The sequence below is a fragment of the Nomascus leucogenys genome, chromosome 2 (genome assembly GCF_006542625.1).
Source record: "Nomascus leucogenys isolate Asia chromosome 2, Asia_NLE_v1, whole genome shotgun sequence".
Lineage (NCBI taxonomy): Eukaryota > Metazoa > Chordata > Mammalia > Primates > Hylobatidae > Nomascus > Nomascus leucogenys.
In genome coordinates this window covers 80,607,981-80,623,561 of record NC_044382.1, presented here as the reverse complement: position 1 = coordinate 80,623,561, position 15,581 = coordinate 80,607,981, and positions in this window count along the sequence as shown.

The following is a 15,581-nucleotide window of genomic DNA, read 5'->3' as shown; positions in this document are numbered from 1 at the left end:
CACTTCCCAGAAGGGGCGGCCGGGCAGAGGCGCTCCTCACTTCCCAGACGGGGCGGCCGGGCAGAGGCGCTCCTCACTTCCAGAAGGGGCGGCGGGCAGAGGCGCTCACTTCCCAGACGGGGCGGCGGGCAGAGGCGCTCCTCACTTCCCAGACGATGGGCGGCCGGGCAGAGGCGCTCCTCACTTCCCAGACGATGGGCAGCCGGGCAGAGGCACTCGTCACTTCCCAGACGATGGGTGGCCGGGCAGAGGCGCTCGTCACTTCCCAGACGATGGGTGGCCGGGCAGAGGCGCTCCTCACTTCCCAGACGATGGGCTGCCGGGCAGAGGCGCTCCTCACTTCTTCCCAGACGGGGCGGCCGGGCAGAGGCGCTCGTCACTTCCCAGACGATGGGCGGCCGGGCAGAGGCGCTCCTCACTTCCCAGACGGGGCGGCCGGGCAGAGGTGCTCCTCACTTCCCAGATGATGGGCGGCCGGGCAGAGGCGCTCCTCACTTCCCAGACGATGGGTGGCCGGGCAGAGGCTCTCGTCACGTCCCAGACGATGGGTGGCCGGGCAGAGGCGCTCGTCACGTCCCAGACGATGGGTGGTCGGGCAGAGGCGCTCGTCACGTCCCAGACGATGGGTGGTCGGGCAGAGGCGCTCCTCACTTCGCAGACGATGGGCGGCCGGGCAGAGGCGCTCCTCACTTCCCAGACGGGGCGGCCGGGCAGAGGCGCTCCTCACTTCCCAGACGGGGCAGTCCGCAGAGGCGCTCCTCACTTCTTCCCAGACGGGGCGGCCGGGCAGAGGCGCTCCTCACTTCCCAGAAGGGGCGGCCGGGCAGAGGCGCTCCTCACTTCCCAGAAGGGGCGGCCGGGCAGAGGCGCTCCTCACTTCCCAGACGGGGCGGCCGGGCAGAGGCGCTCCTCACTTCCCAGACGATGGGTGGCAGGGCAGAGGCTCTCCTCACTTCCCAGATGATGGGTGGCCGGGCAGAGGCGCTCCTCACTTCCCAGACGGGGCGGCGGCCGGGCAGGGGCTGCAATCCCAGCAGCCTGGGAGGCCACGGCAGGCGGCTGGGAGGCGGAGGCTGCAGCGAGCCAAGACCACGCCACGGCACTCCAGCCCGGGCAACACCGAGCACCGAGTGAGCGAGACTCCGTCTTCAGTCCCAGCACCTCGGGAGGCTGAGGCGGGCAGAGCAGTCGGGGTCAGGAGCTGGAGACCAGCCTGGCCAACTTGGCGAAACCGCGCCTCCAGCCAAATGAGAAAAAGCAGGCAGCGGTGGTGGCGCGCGCCGGCAATCCCAGGCAGCCCGCAGGCCGGGGCAGGAGAATCACGGGAGCCGGAGGCAGGGAGTCTGCAGCGAGCCGACTAGATTCCAGCCTGGGCCACAGAGGGGAGAAAAGAAAAAGAAGAGGGGAGGGGAGGGGAGGGGGAGGGGAGGGGAGGAAGGAAGGAAGGAGGAATTTTTCAATAAGTTTTGAGTGAACTGGTTAACCACTTGGAGAAAAAAAAAATCACATCTTAAAATTCTAGACTATTGTTTATCCAAAATTTTATATATTTAGGATTCAAAATATTCTTTTGTACAAATTTTGGTACCAAAATAAAATGTCGATAATTGTGTGTTTTGACCTATCAAATTCCTGGATTATATTCTTCCCATCTTCTAGGATGACCATTTTTTAATAGGCTAGGAATTTATTATTTCAACTGGCCAGTCAACTGGAAGCCCAGGAGCTTCCCCGATATTTTTGATGATGGTTATATGAGATCTGGTTTATCCTGGTTTGCTCCTTTTTAATTTTCTGATGTCTCTTCCTCGTGCTGATTTTTCTCTTCGGAGCTTCTCATTATGGTAGAGTCTCAATCTTTATACATTTTGTGACATTTCTGCCTATTTTCTGAGAACACATCACATCCTCTCATCTTCCTGTGCACACCATCGTCCCTTCTTTTCTGTTCTACATCATAGTTTCTTCATCTCTGAAACTGAAATTAGCCATTATTTTTCTGAACCAAGGATGAATTATGCCATTAGAGGGCAGAAGAAGCTGCTTGTTCTTTAAACTAGCAACTCTTTCCCCCTCTGCAATTTTTTAAAATTAACAATCTCAACTATTACCAAATAAACAGCTGAAAAATTTAAATGCCACTAGCAGCCGGGTGCGGTGGCTCATGCCTGTAATCCCAGCACTTTGGGAGGCTGCGGTGGGCGGATCACTTGAGGCCAGGAGTTCAAGACCAGCCTGGCCAACATGGTGAAACCCCATCTCTACTAAAAATAAAAAAATAAAAAAAAAAAAAAATTAGCTGGGCATGGTGGTGCACACCTGTAATCTCAGCTACTAGGGAGGCTGAGAATCGCTCCAACCCCAGAGGTGGAGATTGTGGTGAGCCACTGCACTCCAGCTTGGGTGACACAGTGAGACCCTGTCAAAAAAAAAAAAAAAGCCACTAGCAATAAAACAGAAATGCCAACAAAACAAAATTCTGGTGCCTTCAGGCATTTAGAGTTACCTTTAAGACCAAAACCAGTGTGATTCTCCATCTTCCCCCTCCCCGCACCGATATTGACGTTTCTACTAGGATATGTCTGTGGTAGTTAGCATTTTCATTAAATTTGCCCAGATCATAATACATTCTCAATTTTGCAGGCTTTAAGAATTTTTTAATTTTTCTATCAAAGTTGTACATTGTTTAAAAAGTCATAAAGTTCTTCAAGACTCACAACAGGCTGGGCGTGATGGCTCACGCCTGTAATCCCAGCACTCTGGAAGGCCGAGGTGGGCAGATCATCTGAGGTCAGAAGTTCAAGACCAGCCTGGCCATGGTGAAACCCCGTCTCTACTAAAAATACAAAAAATTAGCTGGGCATGGTGGTGCACGCGTGTAATCCCAGCTACTCAGGAGGCTGAGGGAGGAGAATCACTTGAACCCAGGAGGCAGAGGTTGCAGTGAGCCAAGTTCATGCCATTGCACTCCAGCCTGAGCAACAAGAGCGAAACTCCGTCTCAAAAAAAAAAAAAAAAAAAAACAACTTACAACAAAAACTTCATTCTCCTGCTCTAATTAATTATACTCTGACTAATTCTTTAGAGGCCATTTCAACTCTGCTAGTTCTTTCTTTAAAAAAGAAATATATCCTTATATATTTTTACTCTTATATCCTGAGGATGTGTGTGTGTGTGTGCATGCGTGTGCATGTGTATATATATGTGTGTGTATATATATATCTTTATCCTTACACTAGTACCACACTGTATTTTTATAGTAAGTTTTGAAATCAGGAATGTGAGTCCTCCAACGTTGTTCTTTTTAAAGATTGTTTTGGCTATTCTAGGTTCCTTGCATATCCATATGAATTTTCAGATCAGCTTGTCCGTTTCTCAAATTCTAAAAAAAAAAAAGCAACTGTAATTATTATTATATTTTTAGAGACAGAGTCCTGCTCTGTCCCCCAGGTTGGAGTGCGGTGTCCTGATCTCAACTCACTGCAACTTCCGCCTCCAAGATTCAAGCGATTCTCTTGCCTCAGCCTCCCAAGTAGCTGGGATTTCAGGCACCCGCCACCAGGCCTGGATAATATTTTTGGATTTTTTGAAGAGACAGGGTTTTGCCACGTTGGCCAGGCTGGTCTCAAACTCCTGACCTCAAGTGATCCACCTGCCTCGGCCTCCCAAAGTGCTGGGATTACAGGCATGAGCCACTGTACCCGGCTGCAACTGTGATTTTGATAAGAATAGCATTGAATCTGTAGATTGCTTTAGGTAGTATTGTCCTTTTAATAATAATAAATCTTTAATTATTTAGAAGAATTTATTCAGATCTTCTTTAACTTCTTTCAGCAGTACTTTGTTTTCTGTGTTTTCAGTGTACAAGTTTTATACATTCCTGGTTAAATTTATTCTTACATATTTTATTCTTTTTGATGCTATTATAAATTGAATGGCTTTCTTAATTTTATTTTTGGTTGTTCATTACTAAGGGATGGAAATACAGTGGATGTTTGCATATTGATCTCGTATTCTGCAACTTCGCTAAACTTGCTTATTTTGTCTGGTAGTTTTTTTTTGTGGATTCCTTGGGATTTCTGTAGATAAGTTCATGTCATCTAGAAATAGTGTATTTCCTCCTTTCCAGTCTAGATACCTTTTTTTTTTTCTTGCCTAATTTTTCTGGCTAGAACCCTAAATACAATATTCAATAGAAGTAGCAGGGGAAGAAGTTCTTGTCTTATTCCTGATTTTAGAGGAAAAGCATTTAGTCTTTCATGATTAAGTAGCACTTTTTCCACAAATGACTTTTCTCAGGCTGAGGAAGTTTCTTTCTGTTCCTAGTGTGTTGAGTGGTTTTATCAGGAAAGGGTGTTGAAATTGGTGAAATGCTTTTTCCGCATCTATTGATATTATCATGTGGGTTTTACTCATTTTATTAATATGACATATTACATTGGTTTCTTTTCTATGTTAAGCCAACTTCACATTCCCGGAATAAATTTCACTTGGTCATGGTGTATAATTCTTTTTATATGTTACTGAATTCAGTTTGCTAGTATTTTATTTAGGATTTTCTTCATGTATACGAGATACTGATCTATTGGGTTTCTTTTATTATAATGTCTTTTTTTTTTTTTTTTTTTGAGATAGGGACTCAGTCTGTTGCCCAGGCTGGAGTACAGTGGTATGAAAACAGCTCACTGCAGACTCAATCTCCTAGGCTCAAGTGATCCTCCTGTCTCAGCCTCTTGAGTAGCTGGGGCTGCAGGGGTGCACCACCACACCCAGCTAATAAGAAAAAAAAATTTTTTTTTTTTGTACAGATGGAGTCTTGCCATGTTGCCCGGGCTGGTCTCAAACTCCTGGCCTCAAATGATCCTCCCGCTTTGGTCTCCCAAAATACCGGGATTGCAGGCATGAGCCACTGTGCCTGGCCTCTAATAAGGTCTTTGCCTGGTTTTAGTATCAGAGTAATATTGGTCTCATAACATGAGTTTGGAAGTGTTCCTATAATCAATTTTGAGTTAATTTTTGCATAATGGATTTAAGTTTTGGGGTTTTTTGGCATATGTATATGAATTGTTTAGTACCATTTCTTGAAAAAGACTATACTTTCTCCACTGATTTCCTTCACAATTGTGTTAGGAATCAATTGATGATATTTGTGTGGGTCTATTTCTGTACTTTCTATTCTGTTCCTTTATTTTTGTATCTATCTGTCCACCAATACCACACTACCTTGATTACTGTAGCTTTTTCCTTCAATGTCAGTCTTATTCAAAGTTTTGAACACAAAAATTAGCCAAGTGTGGTGCACATGCCTGTACTCCCAGCTACTTGGGAGGCTGAGGTGGGAGGATTGATTGAACCCAAGAGGTCAAGCCTGCAGTGACCTGTAATCACGCCACTGCACTCCAGCCTGGGTGACAGAGCAAGACCCGGCCTAAAAAAAAAAAAAGGTTTTTCCTCCCACTATTCTACATCCTCTACATTTTCATGAATTTTAGAATCAACTTCTCAAATTCTATGTTTTTTTTTTTTTTTTTTTTTTTTTTGAGACAGAGTCTCGCTCTGTCGCCCAGGCTGGAGTGCAGTGGCGCAATCTCGGCTCACTGCAAGCTCCGCTTCCCGGGTTCACGCCATTCTCCTGCCTCAGCCTCTCCGAGTAGCTGGGACTACAGGCGCCCGCCACCACACCTGGCTAATTTTTTTTTTTGTATTTTTAGTAGAGACGGAGTTTCACCGTGGTCTCGATCTCCTGACCTCGTGATCCACCCGCCTCGGCCTCCCAAAGTGCTGGGATTACAAGCGTGAGCCACCGCGCCTGGCCCAATTTCTCCATTTTTACAGAAAAAAATGCCAGCTGGGATTTTGACTGGGATTGTATTGAGTCGGTAGATCAATTTGGTAGAGAATTGACATCTTAATCCTGAGCCTTCCAACACGTAAACCCATGTCTCTTTCCATTTACTTAGATATTCTTTCATTTCTCTCAATGATGTTTTGTAGTTTTCAGTGTACATGTCTGACACATTTTTTTGTCAGATTTATCCTCAAGTTTTTCATGCTATTGTAAAGGGTATTTCTTAAGATTTTTATTTCTGACTGTTGCTAGCATAGAGAAATACAGTAGAATTTGGAAACTGGGTTATATCCTGAAACCTCACTAAACTCACATATTAACTCTTTCATAGGATTTTCTACATAAATGATCATATCACCTGCAAATACAATCTTGCTTCTTTCTTTCTAAACTGAATGCCTTTTATTTGCTGTTTTCCCTTACCTAATGGCCCTAGCTAGAACCTACAGTACAATGTTGAATAGCATTGGTGAGAGCAGACATTGTTCCTTGTCTTGTTCCTGATCTTAGGGGGAGAGCTTTCAGTCTTTTACCATTAAATATGATGTTAGCTGTATATAATTTTTATAAATGCCCTTTATCAGGTTGAGGAAGTTCCCTTCTATTCCCAGTTTGTTAAGAGTTATTATCAGAAATGAATGTTTGATTTTGCCAATTTTTTCAGCATCTATTGAGATATTTATGTGGTTTTTCTTTACTAGTTTATTATTATGTGTATTACATTAATTGAACATTAAACCAACCCTATTTGCTGGGCAAATTCCGCTTGGCCATTGTGCATCAGCCTCCTCATTTGCTGTTAAATTTGATTTGCTATAATTTTGTTAAGAATTTATTCATCTAAGTTCAAGAGAGATGTTACTCTGTGGTTACGTTCTTTGTACTGTCTTTGTCTGGACTTGGTATCAGAGTAATGCTGGCCTCACAGAATGAGCTGAGAAAAATTCCTTCCTCTTCAATTTTCTAGAAGAGCTTGTGTTGAATTAAAATTATTTTTTCCTTAAGGATTTGATAGAATTCCTGAGTGAAGTCATCTGGCTCTCCAGTTTTCTTTGTTGAAAGGATCTTAGCTATGATTTCAAGTTCTTTAAGAGAAATATATACTTTACAGGTTATCTTTTCTTGAGTGGTGTTTAGTATTTGCGTCTTTCCAGGAATGTACCTATTTCATCTAAGTTGTCAAATTTACTGGCATAAACTTATTCATAATATTCTCTGGTTATCCTTTTTAATGTCTATAGAATCTGGAATAATGTTATCTCTCTCATTCTGATATTGGTAATTTGTTTGTTTGTTTGTTTGTTTGAGATGGAGTCTCGCTCTGTCGCCCCGTGATCTCAGCTCACTGCAACCTCCAACTCCCAGGTTCAAGCAATTCTCTTGCCTAAGCCTCCTGAGTAGCTGGTATTACAGGTGCCTGCCACCATGCCTGGCTAATTTTTCTATTTTTAGTAGAGATAGGGTTTCACCATGTTGCCGAGGTTGATCTCAAACTGCTGGCCTCAGGTGTTTCACCCGCCTCGGCCTCCCAAAGTGCTGGGATTACAGGCAGGATCCACTGCACCTGGCCTCTGATATTGGTAATTTGTGTTTTCTCTTTTTTTCCTGATCAATATGGCTAGAGGTTTGTGAATTTTATTGATCTGAAAGCTTCTAATATTAGCTTCTGATATTTCTGCATTTTTCAGTTTTCCATTTCATTCATTTCTATTCTGGTTTTTATAATTTCCTTTATTCTCTTTGTTTTCTTTGTGATTTTGCTCTTTTTTTCGTTTCTTAAGGTACTAGCTGATGATATTGTGATTTTTCTTTTCTAAGAAGGCATTTAAAATTATAAATTTCCATTTAAATACTGTTTTAGCTTCATCCAACAAATTTTTATATGTTTGTGTTTTTACTTTCATTTGGTTAAAAGTTCTAATATCCCTTTTGACTTCTCCTTTGACCCATGGGTTATTTAGAAGTGTATTATTTAGTTTCCAAATATTTGTGGATTTTCCAGTTATCTTTCTGTTATTGATGTCTAATTTAACACCATTTTGGTCAGAAAAGATACTCTGTATGATTTGAATCCATTTAAGTTTATTTAGATTTATTCTCATTCTCCCTGATTTAATCTAGGAGGGTTGTATGTTTCCAGGAATTTATCCATCTCCTCTAGGTTTTCTAGTTTGTGCGTGTAAAGGTGTTCATAGTAGCCTTGAATTATCTTTTGTATTTCCGTGATGTCTGCTGTAATATCTCCCATTTCATTTCTAATTGAGCTTATTTGGATTTTCTCCCTTCTTTTCTTGGTTAATCTTGCTAATGGTCTATCAATTTTATTTATCTTTTCAAAGAAACAGCTTTTTGTTTCATTTATCTTTTGTATTTTTTGTTTGTTTGTTTTAATTTCATTTAGTTCTGCTCTGATCTTGGTTATTTCCTTTCTTCTGATAGGTTTGGGTTTGGTTTGTTCTTGTGTCTCTAGTTCCTTGAGGTGTGACCTTAGATTGTCTATTTGTGCTCTTTCGGACTTTTTTGATGTAGGCATTTAGGGCTATGAACTTTCCTCTTAGCACTGCCTTTGCTGTATCCCGCAGGTGTTGATAGATTGTGTCACTATTATCATTCAGTCTGAAGAATTTTAAAATTTCCATCTTGATTTCATTGTGGCCCAATGCTCATTCAGGAGCAGGTTATTTAATTTCCATGTAATTGCATGGTGTTGAAGGTTCCTTTTAAAGTTGATTTCCAGTTTTATTCCACTGTGGCCTGAGTGCTTGATGTAATTTTAATTTTCTTAAATTTATTGAGATTTCTTTATGACCGAGACTATGGTTTATTCTGGTAAATGTTCTATGTGCACTTGAAAAGAATATATATTCTGCAGTTGTATGAAGGTTTCCATAAATCTCAATTAGGTCAAATTTGTTCAAGTGTTGTTCAAGTCGTCTGTATCCTTGCTTATTTTCTGTCTAGTTGTTCTATTAATTATCAAAAGAGGGATGTTGAAATATCTGCCTATAATAGATTTGTCTGTTTCTCCTTGCTGTTCAATCAATTCTGCTTCCTGTATTTCAAAGCTTTCTTATTTGATGAATATGTTTTATATTTAAAGTGGGTTTCTTGTAGCATATAGTTGATTGTTAAACATTTTCATTCTATCTGACAAACTCTGTTTTTGAGTGGGGCATTTAGCCCATTTACATTTAATGTGATTATTAATATGAAAGGGTTTACATGATCTGTTATTTGTTCCACTTTTTTCTTTTTCTCTGCTTTATTTTGGATAAAATGAATATTTTTATTATGCCATTTCATTTTTTATTGGCTTACTAGCTGTCGCTCTTGATTGCGTTATTTTAGTGGTTGCTTTAGGGTTTAGAGTATACACCTTTAACCTATCACAGTCTACATTCACGCAATAGTATTCCACTACCCGTGTACTTAGTATAAGAATCTTACGGCCGGGTGCGGTGGCTCACGCTTGTAATCCCAGCACTTTGGGAGGCCGAGGCGAGCGGATCACGAGGTCAGGAGATCGAGACCACAGTGAAACCCCGTCTCTACTAAAAATACAAAAAATTAGCCGGGCGTGGTGGCGGGTGCCTGTAGTCCCAGCTACTTGGAGAGGCTGAGGCAGGAGAATGGCGTGAACCCGGGAGGCGGAGCTTGCAGTGAGCCGAGATCGCGCCACTGCACTCCAGCCTGGGTGACAGAGCAAGAATCCGTCTCAAAAAAAAAAAAAAAAAAAAAAGAATCTTACAACAGTATATTTCCATTTCTTTTCTCCTGCTGTTGGTCTTTGTGCTGTTTTTTGTCAAGAAGCTTACTTTATATTATAAACCCCAAAAAACATTATTAGTTTTGCTTTAATTTTTTCTTCCCAGACGGAGTCTAGCTCTGTCGCCAGGCTGGAATGCAGTGGCACGATCTCAGCTCACTGCAACCTCTGCCTCCCAGTTTCAAGTGATTCTCTTGCCTCAGCTTCCCGAGTAGCTGGGATTACAGGCACACGCTGCCATGCCTGGCTATTTTTTTTTTTTTTTAAATAGAGACAGGGTTTCACCATGTTGGCCAGGATGGTCTTGATCTCCTGACCTTGTGATCCACCCACCTCGGCCTCCCAAAGTGCTGGGATTATAGGCGTGAGCCACTGTGCCTGGCCCTAAATGGTTTTTTTAAGAGAGTTAAAGAATAAGAAACAAAGTCTGTATATTTACCCATACAGTTGCCATTTCTTGTGCTCATCATTTTCTTACATAGATCTAGATCTCTGCTTAGTATCATTTTTCTCTGCCTGAACATTTTTTATGGTGTGGATTTGCTGGTGATAAATTCAACTTTTGTATGGCTAAAAAAATTTTCATTTTTCCTTCATTTTTGAAAAATGTTTTGCTAGTTACAGAATTCTAAGTTGACATTTTTCTTTCTTTTTTAAAAAAATTCTTAAGATACAGGGTCTTGCTCTGTTGCCCAGGCTGGAATGCAGTGGCACAATCACGGCTCACTGCAGCCTCAACCTCCTGGGCTCCAGCAATCCTCCTGCCTCAGCCTCTCCAATACCTTGGATTACAGGTGCAAGCCACCATGTCCAGCTAAATGTTTTTCTTTCAGTACTTTAAAGATGTTCCATTGTCCTCTCTCTCATATTGGTTCAAATAAAAATTTTCTGCCATCCTTATCTTTCTTCCTCTGTATGTAAAATGTTTCCCTCTGTTGTTTTCTATTTTTTCTTTGCTTTTTAATAAAATCTTTATTGAGATATAATTCACATACCATATAATTCAAACATTAAAGTTGTACAATTGAACAGTTTTTAGTATATTCACAGAGTTGCACAACCAATTCCACAACCAATTTTTAGAATATTTTCATCACCCCTGAAAGAAATGTACCTCCTTTAGCTAAAACTTCTCCCTCAATTTTTCTCATTCCTCAAGCCCTAGGCAACCACGAATATATTTTCTATCTCTATAGATTTGCCTAGTTTGCACATTTCATATAAAGGAATTTATATAAACCTGTAGGAGTTTTTGTGACTGGCTTCTGTTACTTCATGTAATGATTTCAAGGTCCATCAGGTTGTAGCATGTATCAGGATTTCATTTCTTTTTATGACTGAATAATTTTCCATTGTATGGATATACCACATTTCACTTATCCACTCATCAGTTGATGCGCATTTGGGTTGTTACACCTTTTGGCCATTGGGAATAACGCTGCTATGAACTCTGTGTAAAGTTTTTGTGTGAACATATGTTTTTATTTCTCTTGGGTATATACCTAAGATAAAATTGCTGGGTTAACAGCACTTTGGGAGGCTGAGGCCAGCAGATCACTTGAGGTCAGGAGTTTGAGACCAGCCTGGCCAATATGGTGAAACCCTGTCTCTACTACAAATACAAAAATTAACCAGGCATTGTGGTGGGCACCTGTAATCCCAGCTACTCAGGAGGCTGAGGCAGGAGAATTGCTTGAACCTGGGTGGTAGAGGTTGCAGTGAGCCAAGATCGAGCCACTGCACTCCACCCTGGGCAACAGAATGAGACTCTGTCTCAAAAAAAAAAAAGAAAGAAAGAAAGAAAAAAAGAGAAAAAAGAAAAATATTGCTGGGTCAAATGGTAACCATATGTTTAACTTTGAGGAACTGCTAGACTCTTTTCCAAAGTAATTTTGCATTCTCACCAGCAGTGTATGAGCAAAGTATGAGGGTTCCAATTTCTCCACATCTTTGCCAACACTTGGTATTATCTGTATTTTTATGGCCATCCTAGTGGGTATAAAGTGACCCCCCAACTCCTTTTAATATTTCCTCTTTGTCATTAGCTTTAAGCAATTTGATTTTGGTGTTATTTGGTGTAATTTTCTTTGTATTTCTTTTGCTTGGTGCTGGTTTAACTTCTTGGATCTGTGTCTATAGTTTTCATCTACTCGAAGAAATTTCAGTCAACAATTATTAAAATATTTTCCATCCCCTTTTTTTCAGGGTCTCTAATTACATGCATATTGGGCCACTTGAAGTTGTCTCCTAGTTCACTAATACTCTGTTCATTTCTTTCCAGCCTTTTTTTCTCTATGTGTCTTATTTTTATTATTTCTGTGGCTGTATCTTCAAATTCAAATACTCTCTTTTGTAGGTTTATTTTCTTCTTTTAACCCTATGCGGTATAATTTTCATCTCAGTCGCAATATAGTTTTTATATCTAGAAGTTTGATTTGGGTTTTCGTTGTGTCTTCCATATTTCCACTTAACATATTTCATCTTTCCTCTAGCCTCTGGTACATACAGAATATACTTACCATAACTGCTTTACTTTCCTTATCTACTAATTCTATTACATCTCATTTCTAGGTCAGTTTTGATAAATTTTTGCCTTCCTATGAGCTATATTTTTTTCCTTCTTTTTACATATGGTAATATTTGAGATTGAGTAGTATAGATATTGTGGATTGTGGATTTCACTTTGAGGTGTTCTAGGTATTTCTATATTTCTTTTTCTTTTTTTTTCTTTTTTTGAGATGGAGTCTCACTCTGTTGCCCAGGCTGGAGTGCAGTGGCGCGATCTCGGCTCACTGCAAGCTCCGCCTCCCGGGTTCACACCATTCTCCTGCCTCAGCCTCCCGAGTAGCTGGGAATACAGGCGCCCGCCAACACACCTGGCTGATTTTTGGTATTTTTAGTACAGACGGGGTTTCACTGTGTTAGCCAGGATGGTCTCAATCTCCTGACCTCGTGATCTGCCTGCCTCGGCCTCCCAAAGTGCTGGGATTACAGGCCTGAGCCACCGCGTCCGGCTGGTATTTCTATATTTCTTTAAATATTATTGATCTCTTTAATATGGGATTCAATTAAGTTACTTGGAAATACTTTGATCCTTTCAAGGTTTATTTCTTTTTTTTTTTTTTTTTTTTGTTTGAGTCAGGATCTGGCTCTGTTGCCCAGGCTGGAGGGCAGTGGTACAATCATAGCTCATTGCAGCCTCAACCTCCTGGACTCACGTGATCCTCCTACCTTAGTCTCCCAAGTAGCTGGGACTACATTCATGCACAATCACACCCGGCTAATTTTTTTTTTTTTTTTTTTTTTAGAGATGGGTTTTCACCATGTTGCCCAGGCTGATCTCAAACTTTTGAGTTCAAGTGATCCTCCCGCCTCAGCCTCCCAAAGTGCTGGGATTACAGGTGTGAGCCACTGCACCCGGCGTTTTATTATTATTATTTTTTCTTTTGATACAGGATCTCACTCTGTCACCCAGACTGGAGTGCAGTGGTCTGATCACAGTTCACTTTCAGTCTCGAACTCCTGGGCTCAAGCAATCCTCCCACCTTAGTCTCCCGAGTAGCTGGGACTATAGGCACATGCTGCCACATCCAGGTAACTTTTAGGTTTTTTGTAGAGAAGGGGTTTTACCATGTTGCCTAGGCTGGCCTCAAACCTCTGAGTTCAAGCGATCCTCCTACCTCAGCCTCCCAAAGTGCTGAGATTACAGGCGGGAGCCGCTGCACCTGGCCAAAGTGTTTTTTGTTTTTTTCTTTTTTTTTTGGTTTGAGATGGAGTTTCACTCTTGTTAACCAAGCTGGAGTGCAATGGCGTGATCTCAGCTCACTGCAACCTCCGCCTCCGAGGTTCAAGAGATTCTACTGCCTCAGCCTCTCGAGTAGCTGGGGTTACAAGTGCGTGCCACCATGCCCGGCTAATTTTTTGTATTTTTAGTAGAAATGGGGTTTCACCATGTTAACCAGGCTGATCTTGAACTCCTAACCTCAGGTGATCCACCTGCCTTGGCCTCCCAAAGTGCTGGGATTATAGGCACGAGCCACGGCACCCGGCCCAAAGTTTCTTTTTGAAGTTTGTTTGACTGGACTTGAGTTGGGTTTAGTCTAGGACTATTTTGGTCCCACCACTGAGGTAAAACACTTCTGAGTATATATACTACCTGATAGATAATATGTGAATTATGAAGATTTCCATTCTAGGGTAATGGGCAAAAATTGCTCCTGGCCATATGTTGCCCTCTAATCCTTTTGGGCAGGTCTTTTTCTAACATGCATGTCATGATCTGTACTCCACTGAAGACTTGAGGGACACTTCTGCAGATCTTGATCTCCATGCAGCTCTCTCCTCTCCAGTACCTGCCCTACAAACTCTGTCTTCCTTGGCCTCCCTGGACTCCCAGCTCTGTCTCCTCAACTCAGGGGGAACACCAGCCTCAGTTTGAAGTCCACCTCTCTGCACTGCAACTTGGAAACTTCCTCTAGGAAGTAATATGGGGCAACCATAGAGCTCACCTGGTTTGTTGCCCTTCTCTCACAGATCCCTGCCCTTTGTTATCTGATGTCCAATGTCTTAAAAACTGTTGTTGTTGTTGTTTTGGGACAAAGTCTCTCTCTGTCACCCAGGCTGGAGTGCAGTGGTGCAATCTCAGCCCGCTGCAGCCTCCCCCTCCCGGATTTAAGCAATTCTCCTGCCTCAGCCTCCCAAGTAGCTGGGACTGCAGTCAAAGCCACCATGCCTGGCTAATTTTTTGTATTTTTAATAGAGACGAGGTTTCACCACATTGGCCAGGCTGGTCTCAAACTCCTGACCTCAAGTGATCTGCCCGCCCCAGCCTCCCAAAGTGCTGGGATTACAGGCGTGAGCCACCATGCCTGGCCAAAACTGTTGTTTTATATATTTTATCTTGTTTGTTGTTGTTTCAAGGAAAAGAGTATACCCAGTTTCTGTTATGTCATCTTAATCGGAAGCAAAAGGCACTGCTTCTTTCTAAAAAGTTAAGCATGAAGTTTTATTAATAATCTCCATCCAATTATTTTATTATATGAAATTTATAGGGGTCTAATCCTGCACTTTCTTCTGTCTCCTAGTGCTTTGTAATTTATAACATGTTTTATAATTTTGGATTGCAAACTCATCTGCAATGGGAACATAATCTGTGGGAACTCTGTGATGTCTGGGCTTAGTGAACTTTCCTCTAGATCACTTTTATATTTGCCTCTCTGTGGCTCCTCTCTTTCTATGTTATTTCTTATTTTTGGCATTCCTGGGCCATAAAAGTAATGTATGTTCAGACATCAAAACCACTTGAGAACAGGCCTTGGTTATTAATTATCATAGGAGTATTTTTTTTTTTCCTTGACCCAGAATTCAGGTCGAGTCACACAAGCTTCCATGTTTCTTTGGGCTTAAAGGTGATCTTTTTTTTGTTTGTTTGTTTGTTTCACCATGTATTAGTTAGGGTTCTCCAAAGAAATATAATCAGTATGAGAGAGAGAGATTGATTTATCATAAGGAATTGGCTCATGCAATTATAGAGGCTCTGAAGTCTCACAGCCTGCTCTCTGCTAGCTGGAGATCCAGGGAAGCTGGGGGTGTAATTTGGTCCAAGTCTGAAAGCTTAAGAACCAGGGTAGCCAATGGTGTAAATCCCAGTCCAGAGGCTGGACAAGATGAGATGAGGTGTTCCAGCTCAAGGAGGCAGGCAGGAAGCAAAAGGGGAAATTTCCTCCTTCTTCCACCTCCTTCCTCCAGCACAGATGACCCTTTTGTTCCATTGAGATTGAATGATTTCCACCCACATTGAAGTGGGCAATGTGCTCTACTGAGTCCATCCACTGAAATGTTAATCTCATCCAGAAACATCCTCACAGACACATCTAGAAATAATGTTTAATCTGGGCACCCCGTGACTAGTCAATGTGACACATAAAATTTACTACCATGCACATTTTCACTGAGGATACAGCACTT